This window comes from Megascapheus bottae, chromosome 4, assembly GCF_031878675.1.
Source record: "Megascapheus bottae isolate mThoBot1 chromosome 4, mThoBot2.hap1, whole genome shotgun sequence".
In the NCBI taxonomy this organism is placed as follows: Eukaryota; Metazoa; Chordata; class Mammalia; order Rodentia; family Geomyidae; genus Megascapheus; species Megascapheus bottae.
Window position 1 is genome coordinate 49,502,741 of NC_143512.1, and position 23,913 is coordinate 49,526,653.

The window sequence follows — 23,913 nt, forward strand, 5'->3', positions numbered from 1 at the left end:
CTATAGGAAGAAAGTTTGCATATACTTTTGATAAAGTAGGAACTATAACTGTATTTTCTTCACATATGTATAGTACCAGGAAAGGAGCAGAGAATGATTTTCCCCAAATCAACAAGTGATTAAATGTGACACTGAGACTAAAGTATGCTTAACTTGTCTCCTCATTTTTAATCTTTTTTGTTAACCAGTCTCAGGGTTTGAACTCAGGGACTGAGCACTGTCCTTAGGCTCTCTCAAGGCTAGAGCTGTGCCACTTGAGTCACAGCACCACTTCCAGCTTTTTCTATGTATGTGGTACCAAGGAATCAAATCCCAGTCTTCCTGCATAGTAGGCAAGCACTCTACCTATAGGCCAAACTCCCAGCCCTGACATTTTAAATCATTTTTAAAGGTGCTTCTCATAGCAGTCCTATGTCTTAGTAGCAAAAGATATAATGGAGATCACTGAATTGTGATTAAAGCTCCTTGAGCTGTTTGATCATCTATTGATTGACAACAGTAAAATCTCATAATCTGGCCCATGCCAGACTCGAGGTTTTCAGCCAAGAATACATAAGGGTGTCAGCCAAGGGAAAAAATTGCTGGGAGAGAGCAGGTCAGGAAAACTTCAGGAACTCTGACTTATCTCAGTTTAATAACTATGCACTCCAAGGCCAGCCTGGACTACATAGTGAAATCTTAACAAAAACACCCAATGACATAAAAAATGACAGGAAAATGAACTTATTTTTCCCCTAATCCAAGTGGTTCTGTGTAACTAAGCATGCTCTTAATGGGTGTTCAGATTTATTCTAGAGTTCTAGATTAGAAAATGAAATAGGGTTTAGAAATCGTGGGGTTTAGTGGCAAGATGGTTGAGCTTGCCTCTGAGTTCATGGGTAGAAGGTATATGGTTGAACTGTGATTAAAAATGAAATAAAGAAAATAGAAGGAAAGGTCTTTATTGCTGGCAACCGAATGCTTGTGACAATGACAAACTATTGGAGAAGGCATTTCATGACTCTTTCCTCTGGTAATTTGATCAGCTCCTGGATAAGTGATATTAAAGGCAAGACCTACCCTTAGGGCTTTTCTAGGAGGGCATTTCAAGTTTCTGATTGTTTCATTGCTCCCTCTGCCACCATTGGGCTTATGAGGCTAGATACTGAAATAATATAGTAGTATTCCCCCTTTTGATGTTGACAAAAGAAATAATATTTAGAAAGATCATATTCTTATAGCTTCCACATCCAATGTGGATGTGGAAATTTGGGGGAAATAGAAAGAGTGTTTGTTCTTTCAGAGAATCACCTGGGTTATTATTTATAATTTTAAAAGTTGACAAATTTTACAAAGTAAGGAACTCAGGGTCTCAGATGAATCCCAAATTACTATTAATGATTTCCAGACTTAGATTCCTATAGTCTCATGGATTTCATGTCAAATGAAAGTTAACCTGGAGAAAAAGCCATGCATGGATTTTTACCTAGATCAAAGAAATCTATGTATTACCTTTGTGGGACGTGTGACTACTAGACCTTCTAGCTCTACAGCTTTTTATTTCTTCAGTGAAGCTGGACATTCTAATTTCCTAAGGCAAAGCTCAATAGGTGCATTCTACAACTTTTCCTCTTACAGTCTTAGCACTTTCCTAAGCATCGCCAAGGCAAAAGTACAGCTTTGTACCACTCTAAAGACTCTGAGAAATCTATACCCTTTCAAATCTTGCTATACTCTATCTTGCTATATTCTTTTTGGTTTCTCTATCAAAGTTATACTTCCACTTATCTGTTTCTTTCCCAATCCCATCTATGTGCTCAGGTGCATACAATGGAAAGTTCTACAATCTTCTAGAAATGAGGAGACAAATATCTCAAAGAAAACATAGCTTCCCTGTGTTGTTCTTCCTGAGTAACACAAAGACAACAAAGAAATCCAAATTAATTTCTGCCACTAAAGCCATGCATGTGAAATATAACATGTAGTGATTATTTTTCTCTGATTCATCATGAATTTTTTATCGAAGCACCAAGTTTAGGAGTTAATTGTGTCCATACAGATTCTGTTGAGTTGGAACAAATTGTTCTAAGCCATGTTTTTTCACAGAAATGTGAGTAGAAGATGTTGGAGATTTGTTTGTTTGTTTTTTCTTTTTTTATTGTAATTAGTAAAAGGGTTACATGATATTTGCCAGATAGAAGGTGCATTAATTCACATACATTGATACCCTTTCACATGTCTTGGTACCCATTTCCCTCCTCCCCACCCCCCACCCGTCTTGGTTTCCCCCCCTTCCCTATCAAATTTCAAATATCCAAATACAAATAAATTCAATATATCAGATAACAAAGTGAGATACTATAACAATATGAGATAACCAAGGGACAGCAAAGGAGATGAGAGACAACATAGTACATTAAGGACAACAATCATTCATTATATGGCTTTTGTTTCAATATCCTGGAGGTCCTTTCAATTAGCTTCACATTATATGGCCTTATGTATCAAGTTTTCGCTCTATTGCAGATTGGAGATTTGTTTTCAGAGAATAATATACTCTATATTTTCCCTTAGCTCCTACCAACTCAGCAAACCAGAGAGCTAGCATTTGTATCAGAGGAGACTCAACTCAGCTTCTCTTAGTAACTGTAGAACATTTTAAATCTTCCTCATGCTACCAACTGAAATGGGATTAATGGGCTGGAGGCATGTTTCAAGTGACTAGGTACCATCTGTGAGCAAGTAAAGTGTGCTAGATTTCAAAGCCATGAGTTCCAGTCTAAGTGCAGACAAGATGAAGAACAGGAAGGAGGAGATAGTGGAGGAGGAGGAAGACAACAACTGATGTTCCTTTTTTGTCACTTCTTTTCTCCAATTGAGAGGTTGGAAATTTGTAAGGAGAGGGAGAAACTGTACCAGGAGGAGAAATTTAACTTTGGAATGGCATGAAGTAAACTTATTAAAATTGAAAAAGTCATTGAAATAAGCCAGTAGGACAGGCTGTAAATATCACTAAGAAATCTTTAAAGAAAGCCACTGGAAAAAAGAATACTTTTTTTTTTTTTTGCCAGTCCTGGACTTGAGCTCAGGGCCTGCGCACTGTCCTTGGACTTTCTCAAAGCTAGCGCTCTACCACTTGAGCCTCAGCACCACTTCCTGCTTTTTTCTGTGTATGTGGTACCAAGGAATCAGAGAGGTCTTCATGCATGCTAGGCAAGCACTCTACCGCTAGGCCAAACTCCTGGGCCAGAATACATTTTTTTTAAAGCTATCTTGAAATAGTTGTACACAGATCTTACCATCTGCCATTTCCATTGCTATGTACTGTGCCTCTTGACCATTCTCTGCTGCCATGATTCTCCCGGTTCTGACCCCTTCCACCACAGTTCATATCCAGATTCAGTTCCCTTTTCATATCTAAACATTGAGTATCATGATTGTATACACCTACCATTCCCTTTCCACCCATGTTCTCCACTCCCAATAACTTTCTCCCAATTCAAAACATGTTCCAGCTTTCTGATGTTCTTTGTGAGACTGTTAATTGTTCAAAGAGTAAATTGTTCATGGTATATACTATTGGGCTGCATATAGTCTTGCATGTACAACACTTTAGTCAGCTTAGTCTTGTATATATGTGTATGTCCCTTTGTGTGTTTACATGGGAAGGTTTTATTTGGGGGCTTAGGGTCCACATATGGGAGAAAACATGCTTTCTGGGCCTGGCTCACATCACTGCTTTCCTATGGAAATTTATCCCATCCAGCATGCTCAGTAAATTGGCAGAACATGTTAAAAGGAAACTTGAACATTGCCAAAGTAAAATAAAACAATTTATATAGTTCTTTTTTCCTTTAGAAAGAAGAACCTTCTTCCTTTTTCTTACTGTTCCACTCATTTCAACTATAAGCTGGGCACTGGTGGCTCATGACTGTAGTATAGCTACTTTGGCAGATTGTGGTTTGAAGCCAGCTCAGGCAGAAAGTCCATTAGACTTGTATCTCCAAATAACCACCAAAGAAACAGAAACAGAGTTGTAGCTTAAGTGGTAGAAGACTAGCCCTTAATAAAGTTAAGAGACAGCATGTAGCCCTTCAGTTCAAGTCCCAGGACTGGTACAAAATCATATATACATTTGGGCACACATATACATACATGTGATATACACACAAATCCACAGATTCAGCCCTTTGTGTTCATGAGTTCTTCATCTGTGGATTCAACCAACCATGGATTAAAAATATTTGGAAGAAGTCTATTCTGTCTCTACCAAACATATGAAGACTTTATCTTTTCTCATAATCTCCAGGAAAATGCACAGTTTAAAAAGTATTTGTACAGTATATGGGGTATTGGATGAAATCAAGAGATAATTTGAAACATCTGTGACAAGGTCTGTAGATTATATGAGATATATGATATTTTACAAAGATATTTCAACATTTGGGAATTTTAGTATCTTCAGAGGATTCTGGAACTAGTCTTTGCTGCCGAGGAATGACATACACACACACACACACACACACACACACACACACACACATATCAAGATACTTTTTCTCTACTTTAAAATATAATGCAAGTATTATAGTATATGAAAGACTTCACATTAGAGGGTATAAGAACTCATCTCAACACAAGGAGATAGCTTTGTATGGATCTACATGATTTACTGAAATATTAAGTATTGATGATACTTTTTCAGTGTTAGCAATAAATAATTTATTAAATCATTTCATTTTGAACATTTATTAAATCATTGCTTTAGAATGAATTCTTAGACTAGTCTAAGAATCAAAGAGCAGACAATGATTTTGTGTTATATTGTTAGCACATTGGATTCCTAAAAACAATCAGGAGACCATACCATTGTCCAGAGTAGAATCATGATTTTTCCTTCTCTTCTGCCTTCTCCTTTTTTTGCAAAAGAACCCTTCAAATTTAAAACCTACGAATTAATGTGAGAGGCAAACAAAATAATTCAAAATACTGCCAATGTTGAATATATTTGGAGCGTTCCAAAATTTGATAGCTGGATGTGCAGTTGCTTTCTGCATGAATACAGTTTTGTTCCTGGCTGATCATATGGACCCCTGCAGAACCCACCTCCACTGTTGACGGCTTTCTTTCAGGGACATCTGTGCGAGTGGGATGTTAGTACATTCTGCAAAAATGGCAGAATTATACTCCATAGGATTATTAGGTTTATGCTATTCCAATTCTCTGTTTTTCTTTCTTTCCCTCTACTGCTTTTCTAAACACTAAAAAAAATCCATCATTACAAAAGATTGGAAGAGCAACACTGTGATTCTTTATGTGGCTGAGTACTTTGGAACATCTCAGCTCTGAATGTATACTCCATCTGTTGTGCTTCCATGTGAAAATTTAGGTAGTTTCTTCTTGTTCCTAAATGGCTCCTTTTTGGCATCTTATAAGTGGAGCTCATGCTAACAACTGTCAAGGAGTATACACATAAGTGCAAACAAACCTGAGCTGGATGGCTATGTAGAATTCTCAAAGGTCTTGCCTTGCTTTAATAAATGGTTCCCAGTGGGCCTTATCTGAAGTTATCAAAGATTTGGTATTATTTTAATTGTACCTATTAAAGTTCACTTAGTCCATCTCAAATGCTATTTTTGTTAAGTAAGATAGTACTCTATTAGAGGGTTTAAATCAAATGAAGAAATACCCCATCCCACAGCCCATTTCTTTTTTTTCCATCTATTTTTTATTGTAAAAAATAGAAGGGTTACATTATATTCTCCAGATAGAAGGTGTATTACTTCACATACATTGATACCCTTTCTCATGTCTTGGTCCCAATTTCGCTCCCCCCTTCCCTATAAAATTTCAAATAATCAAATACACATATATACAATATATCAGATAACAAGGTGAAATACTATAACAATATGAGATAACCAAGGGAGAGTAATAGAGATGAGAGATAATATAGTACATTAAAGACAACAATCACTCATTATATGGCTTTTGTTTCTATATCCTGGAGGTTCTTTCATTTAGTGTCATCCTATATGGCCTTATGTATATAGTTTTTGTTCTAGTGTAAATCTCTGCTAGGAGAGCTCAAGGTTTCTACTGATTATGAAAAATGAGGGAAACCATTGAGCCTATGTTCCTTTGAGTCTGGCTTACTTCACTTAATATGATTTTTTTCTAAGTCTTTCCATTTCCTTATAAATGGGGCAATGTTGTTCTTTCTGACAACAGCATAGAATTCCATTGTGTATAAATACCACATCTTGTTGATCCACTCATCAACTGAGGGCCATCTGGGTTGGTTCCATATCTTTGCTATGGTAAATAGTGCCGCAGTCCATTTCTAAAAGCTTTATTGTTCTAGTATATTATCCAAGAAAGTTCAATCAATATGGAGAATCTATACCTTGATTTTTATGACAAAAATAGTCTATGAAATACAGCACATGAGCTCCCATCTTCTTCTCCCTTATGTTATTAGTAGTTTGCAGAGAAATACTAAGGTTTGTTGGCCAGTGGAAGTGAGCTGACCTTATCTAGGGAGGTTTCATATGTCCAATGAAGGGTATCATGGGTGTAATTTCCTCAAAATCTGTTGTAAACCCTGAACCTTCAATGGAGAGGTGATATAATATGAAACTTTTAGGTAGCAAAATAAGACCAAAATTCTAGAACCTTCCTGAAAGAGATTAGCATATCTGTTAAGATCTACTAAGAAGCCCTCCAACTTCTTTACAAAATGTAGAAGTAGACAGTCTTTGATAATCTGCAACCTGAAACTGGATTCTAATCAGAAACCCATCATACTGGCACCTTCATTGGTAAACTGCTTCCACAGCTACAAAGAAATATGTTTATTGCCTATAAGCACACAGGAATATGGTATTTGTTAAAGCACAGGATTTTGTAATACAAATTTGTATATTGATTGAATTGAAATTTTAAAATACTGAATTTGGAACAGCTAAATGTTTTTTTACTTCTAGGGTGGTGTCCCTATACAACAATAATTCACAGAGTGGGGTGTCACTTCCCTTCTGATTGGCATATGGGCTCTTTTCTCTCCTAATGCCACCTTACCTCCATGGATTTAAAATCCTCGGTACGTTCTAGAATACTGGAGTAGGTCTTTGTAGGGGGAAGCAGGAAAATGTGAGAATTCTGAAAGACAGTTCAATGCATTCTCTTCAAAGTCCCTCATTCTTACTGAGTCAATGATCCTATCCTCCAACAACTCTGCTTATTTAGGCATTTTCCACAATGACTAATGTCACCATCTTCACTCTCACCCATCGTCTCCCTTCTCCGTAGACTATAGCAGAATCTATAGCCTGATTTTCCCCGAGCCTCTACCACCAGTGAGTCTTTGGGGAACTTCTTTCTGATTGAATGACTATTTGAATAGATGTATCAACAGATAGTCTACTAGACTTTTAAGGAGCATATGATTTTTAGCTAGAGGGCATAGTGATGACTTAGGTTGGATATTTTTCAACATGAGTTACTTCTGCGAGTTTATATCTTGCACAACTTTGAGTCAATGCTATTTGTAGCTCACGAAATACAGTAGAGCCAAAAATTTGGCATAGAGCAGCCTTCTTTTGTTTCGAAATAACAATTCTTACCCAATCATCCTATTAAAATTAAAAACTTAACAAAAGCTCATTATTCCCATCAAGTTTTTAAACAATATATGACAAAAGAAGCTGAAGTTATAAAGAAAATACGTTGTTCTTTCTTTGGAAGAATAACATGGTCAGGTTTCCTCTGATCACAATTTCAGATCTGTTTTTGGTTAACATTTTCTAAAAGAACGGTAAAAAGCTGTCTGATATCACCTTTCTCAACATAAATGCAAAATGTTCAATGTTTTGGAACAGCTTTGATATATTTCTCCCTTAAATTAACATCATAATAGCCAGAAGATACTGCAGCCATTTATTCAAAGGGTAAATAGTTTAGTGGAGTACACTGAAAGGGAAGCTGTTGAACAAATGTTGTCTCAGAGGGGTTATTTCAATTGGAATTCTTACACAAGAAAAACAAAAGCAATTCCATGTAGAGAAGACAGTATTGATTTAACTCAATATTTTTAAGGACTGTTTTTTTGTGAATGAACTTTAAGTTAATATTTTTTCATAAATTACAGGTTGCTCTTAGATTTGTTTCTTACTTACAGACTTCCATATTTTAATCAATCTCCTCTCATAGAATTATTGATCACTTTGACACTGATGTATTTTTAGAAGTTTAAACATTAAAATTATATAGATTGAACTCTATTTTGCATGGCTTACATTATAAACTTGTAACTAGATTTATTTCTACTAGAGAAAACCATCCGCAAATCAATTAAAACTTTATTTTTAAATTAATTTTAATTTCTTTTCTTCTTCTTCATCATCATCTTGCTCCTCCTTCTCCTCCTCCTCCTTTTCTTCCATCTCCTTCTCTTTCTTCTTTTTAGCAGGGAAAAGGTTAATACAAAGTCTGGCTTAGAGAAATTTTAAGATTTACTCTCCTGGTAATTACAACTATATTGAAGACATAATAAAACAATTCCTGAAGAAGGAGCAATGCAAATCTATAACTCATGTTAATAACATGTCTCAAAGAGCATATTTACATATAGTATGTGCGATAATGGAAAGACTATATATTTGGTATGTTAAAGAAAATGTTTTAAGGAGATGTGATGTTAGAATATCATTAAAATAAAATGAATGTATTCAAACACAAACTTTAGTTAGAGTTTTCTGGCTATAGAAACTACATTTTCTTTGCAAATACAATCCCTTATATGGGTCTCCATTTTAGATACACCAAAATTGTTTGTCTTTTTAGAATAGGAACATCCAGATGCACACCTAGAATGTTGCTTTCATGTTTTTTGAGTATTTAATGAAAAGGGGGTATAAAGGAAATTTACCTGATTCTTCCCTAAAGTAAAATTCCCATCTTCTTGATGGTGAGTTCCTGTGGCATGAAAGCCTTGTAAATATATAGCAATTACTGAACCTGTGGAGCACTTACACAATTGAAATTGTGTTTTTCTTTAAAGGATTAAAAAAAATCTAACAAAGAGGAATCCTGCTAAAGTAACCATTTAGGGAAAATATATTTCATTCACAACAGTTGATAGACAAATAGAACCAGTGAGTTTCACATGCCCTGCTGGGCTGTCTACCCACAGCGTTGAACTTCACCTCAGAGAACTTTGTCAAAGGCTCTTAGGATATCAGTGAAGTCACTTTATGATGCTAAGTAGTCCTCTGACTGTGGAAAAGAAGGGATTTGAAATCCAATTAGTATAGCAGGGCTATGACTTTTGGCTCCTGACTGAGACACAGCACAGGAAATGGATGCAAAGGGGACTTTCTATGGGTCCTGGATTTCCTTCTGCTACTGGAAGACCTGGAAAGACTTCATTTAGAAAATTGAATCTCAGAAGGATGTGTTTTCCCTTCCTATTTACAGAGGCTGACAGATTTCTATTATCTTACCTCATAAAGCCACCCTGCACCCCATTTCTACTGGTATTGAGAATGTGACAGATAGCTCATGGCTCAGGGGAGGTTTTCTAAGGATTGGTTGTGATAAGAAGGTGGTGGTATTTTTTTTTTGTATACTTGGAGGACCTTATCACAGGCCCCATGTCTGCCTTTTTAAAGCTCTACTTACCTATGAAGCACCTTCACTACATTTTCTTGCTCCTGTATCATGAACTCTCATCTGTAGGGTATGGTGGAGCGTGCTCAGTCTATAGAAATCTAAGTGCTCTTCTATTCAGCAAGCCCATCACATACCCAAACAACACCAGTGGTAATAAAAATAAAGATACCACACTTGCTTCACAAGACTTGCCTTGCAATGATGAAACGGTGATATATGTTTTTCTAAGTTAACTATAATATCTTAATTTCTCCCATTTATCAGAAAAATAGTTTAGTAAGTTGATTTGGAGATACTGGGCTAGCCAACACTATCAACTATCACATAATTGAGAATCTGTTTCTTGAAGCTTTATTAAAATAGTTTTAATTATAATTATTGAGTTTCTATCAGTTATCTCCTAATTCCAAGAATGACAAAAAGTAGCTTTACAATCAGGTCTCTTGTTTCCAGATTCACTTTAAACTCTAACTCCAACCATCATGCAATGGTATCAGATTGATTTTTTCTTAGCCTTCCAAACTGAGGGAATTTATGATGTAGGAATTTGAATTATCCAGTCATTGGATTTGGGATTTGAATTAGAATGACTGGAGAGAGGAAATATCTATAACCTTACTGCTATGCTTGCACTGGACGCCACCAAAACTGCAGTCTATGTCACTGTGCTTTGTTTCTTAGCCACAGCCACATGGCTTCAACCTGGTCTGTCCACCCTCAGGCGGCCATGCTAGGCTTTTGCTATTTCTCTATGCTTTATCTAGCCATGTACTTGATGTTCACTCTGCCTGCCATGAAAACCTCATATATATACATATATATGATATATATATATACATATTTACATTATTAAAAATCTTTAACCACAAGTTGTGTCATCCTCAAAAAAGCTTCCTTTCTCTTAGATGAAATGCAATGTCCATTTTTTTAAATTGTAATTTACTGACACACTGATATATAGAAGGATTACAATTATATTTGTCAGGTAGTGGGTACATTACTTCCTGAACATTGATACTCCTTCCCATGTTTTTTTCCCACTTTCCCTCCCCCTATCCTTCCCAATCATCTTGTGTTTTCCCTTACCTTCTCTATTTCAAATAAACAAATAAACGTTTATATAATATACTAGGGAACAATATGAGATAACCAAGGGACAGGAAAAGAGATGAGAGGTAACATAGTACATTAAAGACAACAATCACTCATTATATGGCTTTTATTTCTATATCCTAGAGGTCCTTTCATTTAGCGACATACTATATGGCCTTATGTATCTAGGTTTTGCTCTATTGCAAATCTCTGCTAGGAGAGCCCAAGGTTTCTATTGATTATGCCAAATGAGGGAAACCATTGAGCTTATGTTCCTTTGAGTCTGGCTACTTCACTTAATATGATTTTTTGTAAGTCTTTCCATTTCCTAACAAATGGGGTGATGTCATCTCATATTGTTACAGTATCTCACTTTGTTATCTGATATATTGGATATATTCATATTTAGTTATTTGAAATTGGATAGGGAAGGGGGAAAACAAGATGAGGGGAGGGGGTGGGGGGGAGAGAAATGGGGACCAAGACATGAGAAAGGGTATCAATGTATGTGAATTAATGTACCTTCTATCTGGCGAATATAATGTAACCCTTCTATTAATTACAATAAAAATGTATGAAAAAAATAATATACCAGGGAACAAAGTGAGTGAGACACAGTAACAACATGTGATAAACCATAAGGGGGAAAAAAGAAAGGAAATAACTTCACATAGTACATTAAGAAGAATAATCACAAAGATAAACCTCTTATTTCCATGTCCTGGAGTTCACTTATCCTCATCCTATATGGCCATATTTACAAAGCTTTTGAGCTATTGTGATCCTCTGCTAGAAGAATCCTAATTACTGCAAATGGGGGAAACCATGAGGCCTGTTCTTTATATGATTTTTTTTCCAATTCTTTGCATTTTCTTACAAATGAGGTGGTGTCATTCTTTCTGATAGCAACATAGAATTTCATTGTGTATAAATGCCACATCTTCTGGATCTATTCATCTACTGAGGGGTATCTTGGTTGGTTCCATATCTTAGCTATGGTAAATAATGTTGCAGTAAACATGGTTGTGCTACTTAGCTTGTGGTTTTGCTTTAGTGTGCTCTTGTTTATGGACATTTAGGTAAATACCCAAGAGTGGGATTGCTGGGTCATAAAGGAGCTCTATGTTTAATCTTTTGAGGACCCTCCATACTGCTTTCCAGAGTGGTTGAACAAGTTTACACTCCCACCAACAGTGTAGTAGTGTTCCCTTCAGGCCACATCCTTGCCATTATCTCTTGTTATTAGATATCTTCAAATGTCCTTTTATTCTTGGTTACTTCCTTTACATGTTAATTATGGTATATATCTCAGAATAACATCCTCACACCTAGTTTTCAGTTTTTGGTAAACCAATTTCTCTCATGATATGGTAAGATTCATTAGAACAAGGGCTACATCTGTTTATTTGTTTTAATCTGTTTCTGGTTTCTATATAACAACTGGTGAAGGTCATAAGGGAAACTCCTTAAATTTTTAAAAAAGGTGTAATGGGGAGGTAAACAATAGCACAGAAGATAAATAGTAAGATACATTTAATCCATGCAGTGAGCTATAATAATGAAATATATCCCAGTTTATTATTATTACAAACTAGTAAAAATGAATAAACTTAGGAAATATTTTAGAATGAATTGTTTCAGAATGAATTTCTTATAGAGATCAAAGTCATGCCATAAGCTTATTTCAGACTCCTTTCTTTGAAAATTATACACCAAAATAGAATTTTTTAATTTTATTTTTCATTTAGTGTTATTGTCAAGGTGATGTACAGAGGATTTATCATTACATAAATAAGTTAATGAGTCCTTTCTTGTTCACATTGTTATCCCCCCTCATTTCTTCCCACTTTCCTCCCCTTCTTCCAAGTTGGGAAGTTCATTTCCAACACTCTGTCTAGTGAGTATTGCTGTTGCATTGGTTCACCCTGTATCCTTTGTTTACCCTTTTGTTTTCCCCTTCCCTTCCCCAGTTCAGATAAAGGTATATACAAGACATAGGGGACCAAAATTAAATACAGGGGATAATCAAATACAAAGAATAAATCGTTTTTTTTTTTTAAAAAGGAAAAGGAAATAACATCACAAGTAGTTCACTTAACTAACTTTTCTTTTTTTCTAAGAAAACATTAAGCCAGATTGTCTTGTGCTCTACTTTCTTAGCTTTTCTATAGGCAAATAGCTTTCTTATTTAATGCCTTCTCTTTAATAGTTCCACATTGCCAACCATTCAAATACCAGATTTTCAGTGTTTCTTAAAAAGTTATAAGCAGTAAAAATATGACTTGTCAAACTGAAAAGTAGAAATAGGAGGAAATATATTACCCAAAGGAAAATTTGTCTGCAGGTATCTATGTATTCCAGCTATTCTGTCATAAATAGGTTAATGAAGAACAATGAGTCAAGTGATTCCTGCTTACCTGTTCATCCTACTTTGGTATCTAGAGTTTATAGCTTACATCTTATTTAGGTCCCAATTTGTAGATCCCAAATTGTATTGAGATGTTGGTCCTTTCACAGACAATTTTCTCAGCCAGAAATCTATGCTCTAATGCATCTCCACCCTTCCTTTGTCATCTATCCTTTACCTCTAGATAAAAATGGTACTTTGTAAAGGTCACTTTCTTATAAACTATCATCTTCTTTCACTATACACACACACTCACACACACACACACACAGAGCACAATTTTCTTCTAGTTATCAGTTTCTGGGAAGGTGAATAAAGTGTCTGACTTTTGTTATTTTTGTTTTTGGAGTCCCAAGTGTAATGATCAAAATGTAAAAATTGTTTAGTTAATATTTGCTGAATGGATAAATGAATACCTTTTACCATATGATAAATAACATATCTCACATGCTGCAACATAAATGTTTCCTACCATTCCTCTTTCCTAAAGTTCATTTTTCATTTTTGAAAAAGAGGTGTATTAAAAAAGAATTAATAACAATTATTGGAAATATTCAAGCAACTAGACATTAGTGACAATATGAAAAAATGTAAATGAGTTTCATGGGGTGAATGAACAGAGATATTCATTTCATTGATTAACCTACCTATTTCTCCATGGCATTGTATTTTTTTTTTTGCTCAAACTTAAATATCTGGCAATGGACTGGGCATCAGCTAGCAATCAGTAATGCAATGATGATACTTGGTATGTCTTACTGATGTGAGTCACACATTTGCAGAGAAGAGCAAGTAGACTACCTCATGCTGACAACTGACTGTGCACATGCTTAACTTCTCTCATCTATTTTATGGTCAAATCATTAAACAAAGGTCTAGAGAAAAATGGTAAAGATACCTTGGCTTTTGTGGCTAAAAATTCAGATATATATGGGGTTTTGGAATAAGAAAAAAGTCAGCAAATGCTTCAGTTTCCTTTTCAGAAAGGCAACTTGGAAATTTAATAATCCTTCTACAGTCACTTGGGTACTATTCAAGATATTTTGATATTGTCAGTAGCAATACAAATTGTACTTCAATATTAATTTTCATTTTCAATTGATTTTATAATAGAATTATTTATGTAGCAGAAAGTATATGAAGTTAATAGTCAAATTTTGGATAATGATTTATATTGTAATTGCTTTGGTGGTTTTCAAGTAGCTATAGTTAGTACTGCTCTTCACTAATTTGTAACTTTAAGGAACTTAGTTCATTCCTACAAACATTTATTTCCTCACCATTAGTGCATACAAAATAATGTTCCGATGGTTAACTATCACACATATTGTAAAGGCTCAACAAGTATTATCTATAAAAATAAGAGCTAAGACTGACAAAGAATAAGCACAGCCATCTTTTAAAAAATCTTTTTCTCAAGACTTTGACCATGTTAATAAATTGTGTTTTAATATCTCTGTACAGCTTTTTTTTTTTGCCAGTTCTGGACTTGAGCTCAGGGCCAGAGCACTGTCCTTGGACTTTCTCAAGGCTAGAGCTCTACCACTTGAGCCTCAGCACCACTTCCAGTTTTTTTCTATGTATGTGGTATTGAGGAATTGAACCTGGGTCTTCATCCATGTTAGGCAAACACTCTACCACCAGGCTAAACTTCTGGCCCTCTGTACAGTTTTTTTTGGTGCAAATTTTATAATAAACATGAAATTGCATCTTCCATTCAAAAATTGAACTGGATGTAGTATGTCACTTTTATAATGCATGGACCACACAAACAGTGGGAGGCTTTAGGAGAGTTGGGGAGAAATCAGTACTTTCCATGTGCTTGGCTGATTAAAAGTCATTGAATTGAACATTTGTTCTGTTTGCTACTTTTCTTCTATGCAAATCACTTTTCTGATAAACACTGAGGCAAAAAGGTATTTCATGATTCTTAGAGTAATCAGATTTCTCTCTCCTGTGTGTTTTATAAGTATAGAGCCATGAATTCTTAATAAAGGTCATTCCACAGTTGTTCCATATATACAATTTCGCTCTTGTGTGTTTTCTGATGCAAACTGAAGTATGACTTCTTGAAATAACTTGATGGATGGTGGTGGCTCATGTCTGGAATCCTAGCCAGTCAGTAGGCTTAGATCTGAAGATTTTAATTCCATTCCCCAGCACAAAAAGTCCATGAGACTCTTATATCCAATTAACTACCAGAAAATTGGAAGTTCAAGTCAACAGATAAATAGAAAAAAAATAAAGTTTCTCTCCTGAATGTGCTCTCTCATGCAAAGTGAAGTAGGACTTCTTCCTGAAAGACTTTCCACATCTCTTACATTCATGGTTTCTCTCTTGTGTGTTCTCTGATGGAGAGTAAGGACTCTTTTCCTGGTGAAAGATGTTCCACACAGGTTACGGGTTTTTCTCCTGTGTGTCTTTTCTGATGAACAGTAAGGCCTACTTGTCGCTGAAAGACATACCGCACATGGTAAATGTATAAGTTTTTTCTCTGTACAGTTTTTAATGCAGCAAATACTTTACAATTGGCTTGTGACTGGTTCCTAGGAAGAAACTCAGCCTTCTATACCAGCCCTAAGGAAAGTAAAAATGAAAAAATAAATACCAAATCTTAACAGCATAAACTAAAATATTTTAGGAAACAATATACTCAGTACTCTGTGTCTGTGATTCTGCATCCATGGACTCAAACCTCAGAAAAATATCTGATAAGAAAAACTCTAGGTCCGGGAGTTTGGCCTAGTGGTTAAAGTGCTTGCCTAGCATGCATGAAGACCCGGGTTCGATTCCTCGGTACCACATACATAGAAAAAAGCCGGAAGTGGTGCTGAGGCTCAAGTGGTAGAGCTCTAACCTTGAGAAAGTCCAAGGACAGTGCTCAGGCCCTGAGCTCAAGCCCAGGACTGGCAAAAAAAAAAAAACTCTAATAAATACACACAGACTTTTTCCCTCTTGTCATCAGTCCCTAAACAATACAGCATAAGAAACTTCGAATAACATTTACATTTTCTTAGACATTTTAAATATCCTAGAGATGATATTAAGTATGCAGGAGGATATCAATGGAATATATGCAAAACTTAAAGGACTTGAGAATTCTTGGATTTAAATGCATCCATAGTGGATCCTGAAAATAACTTCCTATTCATATCAGAGGATGACTATAAAGTTATTTTTCTTAAAATAGAAGTGTTTGCATATGTTTTTGCTTTCCAGTGAGACTAGAGTTTTGTTAGTAAACTTTGTCCTATTGATTGCTGAAAGTGAAAAGTGCAATGATGTGTGTGGATTACAGTGAAATTGAAATGTTTCTCACTGATAATACTTTCCAATTGAAAACTTTTCTCTAAGTTGAAAGTATTTCAGAGGACTTGAATGGGATTAGAAAAGAAGTACATGAAATTACATTTGTGGCTTTACTAACAGTTCATTGTCTTTCAATGTTGACTCATGTCATTTGGATATAACATCCTCCAGTTACAATAATTTTGTTTCAAAAAACAGGATTTCACTTTTCTCATGGAACAATAACATTCCATTTTGTATATGAATTAAATTTTGTGTTTTCCTTCAACTACTGATGATATTTAGATTGATGATATTAATTATGGTGAAACTCTTTTAAAAATCCCCCCTTAAAACTATCTGGATCTTTTGCCAGATGAATAGTTGAAGTTCTCCAGAAAAAATAGTGCCAACAGGATCCAGAAAGGGGACTTTTTACATCAACACACCTGATCAAAAGCTAGACAGTCCCACAGTGGTCATCTGCAGGCTAAAATTCCTGGGAAATCAACAGCTGCTCAGTTGGATAAGCAAGACCCTTAGAATGAGAGGAACCAATGATTTAGCATCAATCACAGCTACAGGGCTAGGAGCATCCTGGAGAGTTACTTTGTATGTTCAAAGCCTAAAGAATCTGACGTTTAATGTCAACAAATGAAAAAAGAAGCAACAAAACAATTAAACAAAAAAGAAGCAAACAAAAAGCCTAGATTACCCCCTGCAAACAACCAAGCACTTAAGAAGCATTAAGCATTTGAACATTCTCACTCTTCTGCTTTGTCGGCCATCTAGAGCCTCAGCCCATGGAATAGTGGTACATTCAGGCCAGATCTCTGTCCTTGTCCTCTCTGACCTCATAACTACCAGTTTTTTGCTGGAAATTCTATCAATACACCTGTAATTATGCTTTGCCAAATTTTGCTAACATTGACACATCACAATTAGCAAATATTTTCTTTTCACTCTGTAGGTTGTTTCTTTATTCTGCTTTGCTCTCATTCTTCATGGTATAGAAGCTTCTTTTTTTTTTTTTGCCAGTCGTGGGCTTGAGTTCAGGGCCTGAGCACTGTCCTTGGACTTTCCTCAAGGCTAGTGTTCTAACCTGAGCCACCGCACCACTTCTGGCTTTTTCTATGTATGTGGTATTAAGGAATCGAACCTGGGTCTTCGTGCATGCTAGGCAGGCACTCTACCACTAGGCCAAACTCCCGGCCCTATAGAAGCTTCTTAATTTTAAATATTATTGTTTTACTATTTTGTTATCTATTTCCTGGGCATTTGGGGTCATATCCAAGGAAATAGTTGCCTGTATCAATGTCTTAAAGAATTTCTCCTGTTTTCTTCTGGTAGCTTCAGAGGTTCGGTCATGTCATTTAGTTTTTAATCCATTTATGTTTGATTTATTGTAAAAGGTGAGAAATAAGGGTCAAGTTTCTGCCTTCTGCATAAGGTCATCTATGTTTCCCCAGTCGATTTGGTGACAATGTTATCTTTTATCCAATATCTATTTTTGTGCCTTTGTCAGAATCCAATTGACTACCAATGGATAAGTTTATTTTGTATTCTGTATTCTGTTTTCTTTTACTGTCAGTACCACGGTGTTTTTGTGTCTGCAGATATCCAATATGTCTTGAAATATTTCCTTATAATCTTAGGAAATATTTTTTAAAGAGTAAAGAGTTCCAAAATTGAATTCCTTCAGAAAAGTACTGGGAGTATTGGCAAAAAAAAGCCCAAACCTGTCTTTTCAGATACTCTGAATTAATAAAAGATTTGCAGCAAATAAATAAGAACATTTTAAGGAAAAACCAACCTCAATAGGAACATGAATAAATGCTCCATCTCTATAAAACATCCGTGGCTCTTTTGTAGTCTTCTTGTTGCACAATACCAGGCTGAAAGTCATCAAATGGTGACAGGACAGACATAATATTAATTAATTTAATGCCTGTACTGGGGCTTGAACTCTGTAGTCTTTTTTCCCCTTATTCAAAGTTGGAATTTGAACCACAGCTTTTTGTTGATTATTTGGCGATAAGAATTTCACAGATATTCCTGCCCAGGCTGGCTCTGAACCAGCATCCTCAGATTTCAGCCTCCCGAGAAGCTAGGATTATACACATGAACTGCCTGCTCCTTGTTCCCTTCTTATAAAGATACTGTTGTTAAGGGCATCCGTGGGCAGACAGGCCCATTCTTATGATGTCATCTGATTCTAGTTGCCTCCCCCAAACCTCATTCCAAATATCTTTAAAACATTGATTTGAGGGGTTTTCCAACATGTGAATTTTAGTGACTACCTCCAAACCACAGCACTCAACAAGTGACCAAGCACTTGGAGGAATACATATCAACTTCTCTGAGTAACTCTCTTAAAGATTCCTATCTCATAAGAGACAAGAGTAATTGAGAACTTCTCAAACATTTCCCACCGCCCAGTCCTCCTGGGTGTTTTTCACATTGCTTTTTTACCCACCTTTTCTGGCAATGATGAAGTAAGACTTTTCAAAGAACTTTGAAATAGTATAATTTAAAAAATAATTGTTTAGTGTATAAAACATACTGTGTTTAATTTTTTAAATAAAATTTTCCTTAAAAAAGCTTTGGACTAAAAATTCTGTAGACTTATAAAATAATAAAGCATTTTGAAATGAGTAGCTGTTATTAACTATTTAATTTTCAATTTCTTTTTTATTTAAATTATCATTTTTTTTGCCAGTCCTGGCAGTGCTCAGGGCCTGAGCACTGTCCTTGGACTTCTCAAGGCTAGAGCTGTACCACTTGAGCCTCAGCACCACTTCTGGCTTTTTTTCTATTTATGTGGTACCGAGGAACCGAACCCGTGTCTTCGTGCATGCTAGGCAAGCACTCTACCACTAGGCCAAACTCGCGGGCTTAAATTATCATTTTTATAAACAGGTGTATACTGATTTGGATAAAAATCATGTCACTCTAAGGAACACATGAGATTGTAAGAGATAAAATAGCCTTTTTGAGAGAACAATAACCTATTTCACCAATTATTGAAAAATAAGCCTGGCTTCTTTTTCTTTTTCTCTGATTAATGATCAGTTAAAATTTGCAAAGCAACTTGATATAGTTTAAATAGTGTGTCATTCATTTTAATCCTCTAGTAATCCTGTGATTGTTATATTTTTTCTAGACTTTTCTAGACTGCTTTACGGAGTAACAGCCTAACATTCTTCCTTGAGTACCTGGAGACATAGCAGGGCCTTTCTGCTGTTTTCATTTTAGAATGCCCATAGTATACCAGGGTCTATGGTCAGTATAATCTGGTTATTAATGCTCACATAGTTCATAAAAAGTAGGCTGCTTACACTGCATGATATGTATGTACATATTGACTTCTGGATTATTTATTGGTAGATAACTAAATGTTTAATTCACTCCTGCTGGCTCTTTCTAATTGTCACACACACACACACACACACACACACACACACACATTCTGACATTCTAACATGTATGTTAGTTGTAGAGCATTTCTGGGTTTTTTGTATATTTTTAGATTCAAACTCAAATGTCATAGGCTTACGACAGCCTTTGTCCTGATATTTCAAGTATTTATACCTGAATGAACAAAAAATATGGTAATTGTGGAGATACACACACTCTATATATTTTCCCTCTTTACACATCTTACTATTTAGCTTTGATTTATGGAAATACTTTCCTTTGAACTGGCTACTGAGAATACCAGAATTTCTTCCTCTATTATATGTTTCAGTTTGTTAACTATCATATGGCTTTCTTCTTCTTTATTTTTAGGGCATATTTTAGATAGGTAAACACTAATGGAGGCTCAATGAATGTTATTATTTGGCTTACAGATGAACTTGTGTCTATTCTTGGGGAAAAAAATTTATAACTTCAGAATGGAAGGCAATAGAGCTAAGTGGTCTTTGAGAAACATCTCTGAGACAAGCTGATGAGTAGCAAGTAATTCAGGAATGAGGAACGGTAGCGGGTCCACAACACACAGAGAGACCAAATCTATTTTCACAAGTCTGGATTATCGTCTAATTTTAAGGAATTGTTCAAGTTTTCACTGGGTGAAACAAGGTGATCTGCAGCTATCTCCAGATCTTTCCATGTGGAATATTTACCCTTCCTTGCCTCACTTGACAAAGAAATTGTCTGACAATTTTTGTTGTTCCATATAGGAACATTTTTGGACGTTGGGGTAAAAGGTTCTTATAAAATTAGCTGGTTTTCCCCCGTTCCCTATCCAATTTCAAATAACCAAATACAAATATATCCAATATATCAGGTAATAAAGTGAGATACTGTAACAATATGAGATAACCAAGGGACAGCAAAAGAGATGAGAGATAACATAGTACCTTAAGAACAACAATTATTCATTATATGGCTATGTTTCTATATCCTAGAGAGCCTTTCATTTAACGTCCTACTATATAGCCTTTTGTATCAAGGTTTTGCTCTATTGCAAATCTCTGCTAGGAGAGCCCAAGGTTTTTACTGATTATGACAAATGAGGGAAACCATTGAGCCTAAGTTCCTTTGGGGGAAACAAGATGAGGGGTGGAAGTGGGGGGGGGAAGGAAATGGGGACTAAGACATGTGAAAGGGTATCAATGTATGGGAATTAATACACTATCTATCTGGCAAATATCATGTAACCCTTCTATTAATTACAATAAAAAATACATGAAAAAAATTAGCTGGATAGGGGCCGGGAGTTTGGCCTAGTGGTAGAGTGCTTGCCTAGCATGCACGAAGACCTGGGTTCGATTCCTCTGTACCACATACATAGCAAAAAGCCGGAAGTGGTGCTAGCCTTGAGAAAGTCTAAGGACAGTGCTCAGGCCCTGAGCCCAAGCCCAGGACTGGCAAAAAAAAAATAGCTGCATTATCATATCTATAAAATTTCTTTTAACAAAGGCCTGTGAGGATATGTCTAGAAGGGACCTCTATTACAGTTTTGGTGGAAATATGAGTGTGTTCAACTACTCTGGAAAGCAGTGTAGAGGTTTCTCAAAATACTAAATATAGAGCTTCCCTAGGACCAAGCAATTGCACTCTAATTTTTCCAACAGAGGACAAGGAAGGCTATGGTAAAGCAACCAACACAAGCATGTTCATTTTAGCCTGGTTTACCATAGCCAAAAGATGGAATTAGCCCAGATGTCAATTATGGACAAATGGATCAAGAAAGTGTCTTATATATTCATAATGGAATTTTATTCATTCATTAGAAAGAATGATATTGTAACATTCGTAACAAAATGTAAACCCTTGGAAAAATTTATATTAACTGAAGTAAGTCAGACCCAGAGAAACACAGGGTGCATGCAACCTCATTTCTGGTAACTAGAACATGCATGTAAATCTATAAGTAACCACACTGAGCAGTATGTGATTATAAGTAAATTAATTGAATATAAGAGACTCTCTTGAGAAGTCCAATAGTTTAATTCTTCAGAAAGACTAAGTCAAAGCCAAATAAAATAAGTACCAGGAAATGGGTATTGTAAAGAGGGGGACAGGGCCCACTGGAGAGGCATAGATGGATGAAGGGGGAAAGGGTGGGAGAATGCAATCGCTCATTCATTGTATATATCACAAAATTAGGATAAATAAAGGAATGAAGTGGTAGGTGAAAGTGGAGTGGGGGTGAAATGCTGAAAGATCAAAAGGGGATGAGGACATGGAAGGGGTAACAGATCAGGATACATTGTATTCATAAACTGCTCTGCTAAATGGCAAAACTAATTTAGTACATATCCTACAAAATTAAGGAAAGCAAGTGAAGAGGTAATTGGGAGGGGTGGGTGAGAACAATGAATGGGATGACATTGATCAGGACCCATGGTGTTCATAAATTACTGTGTTAAATGGTAACTCCCTTGTACAACTACTTAAAGATAATAGAATTTTTAAAATTCCCTTTCACTTTATTTATAAAAATGGTGCTTATTTAGAAAATATGTAAGTATACAGATATAAAGATAGAGAAAGAAAATATAGATTAAGTGTGTAGGTGTGTGTGTGTGTGTGTGTGTGTGTCTGATAGTAGCAAAATATCTCTTATAGACCTGAAGCAATGTAGGCACTTCTTTTACTAAATATTCATAAGATTCATTAAACAAATATTCTCAGCATTAACTGTCTGGGAAAGTTGAAACATCAAAAGGAACAGTAACACTCATATACACATGGTTAGTGAGCAAAGGTACAGAAGTTGGAATTTAGATCTTCCTATCAGCCTATCTTTTCCACTGTTTCTAATATTTCATATACTATTATTCTGAACAAAAGGGACATGCACAAGAAAAGAGAAAATGGTATCTTTTTTGAGTGCAAGATCTAATTGAGGAGAAAATGATATTTATGTATAAACCACAAGAGATAAATTTACTAAGTTGAAAATCAAATGTACACCACTCTTGCTTCCAGTTTGATTTGGTTTCTAAAAGTTCTTTTTCTTTGTTTAAGGCGATAAAAGGAATTTCTGAAAAGAATAATAGAACTCTTATTATTCTCTTATGAGATATTTTGAAGAAATCTCAGCAAATATTCTAACTCAATGGGATTGTGACTGAATCCTAATCTGTGTGTGTGTGTGTGTGTGTGTGTGTGTGTGTGTGTATTTTCCTGACTCACAAACTTGACTTGGATTGCACACTGAAAGAATGAGATGAAGTAAATGAAAACCCTGTATCTCCACTCTTCATGACCAATGTGTCATGACCTGACATTGCTTGATTTCTAAGACATTAATCATTTACAATACTACATGTCCACAGACTCTTCAGTCCTACCTGTATGTTACTCATTTGCTATGAACCAAAGCTTTTCTTTCATTTTGCCATTAATTAATATTCTTCAGATTCAAAATCTTCTGGAACAAGTGCTCCCCCCTCTCTCCTGGGAAAGACCCTATTTTATGCTCTTTCTTCTACTGTAGAATTCCATTATTCTGACTGTCTACAACTCCTGCCTTGTTCTCTTCAATTTCATTTGATTGTGATCGTTTTCTCTGCTTTCATGGTAATTGACTGACAAATATTCTGAATTACAAAACATAACTCATTGTCCATATATCTGACGAGTAGTCTCCATCACTTCTCATTTTGTGAAGACTGATCATGTTCTTCCTCTACAAGATACACTTATCATCAAAAAAGAGATAAAAAGACTGTCTTGGCTCCCTGAGAATGAGATTACAGATGATTCTATTTTCTTTTTGTTATACTCTCTATTTTAATGCATAAGAAAGGATTTTGAATATCTCATCACCACTAAATGATAAATATTTAAGTAGACAGATGTGTTAGTTACAGTTACTGCAGTCAGCTTGATGGTCCAATCTTCTGCCAACCATTTATCTGAATGTAAACATTTGGGAGTAGTCAGGTACTTATATCATATTATCAAGTATTTTGGAGATAGAACTTTGAAACCAAGTGTTGATAGTGAAGTGTAAAATG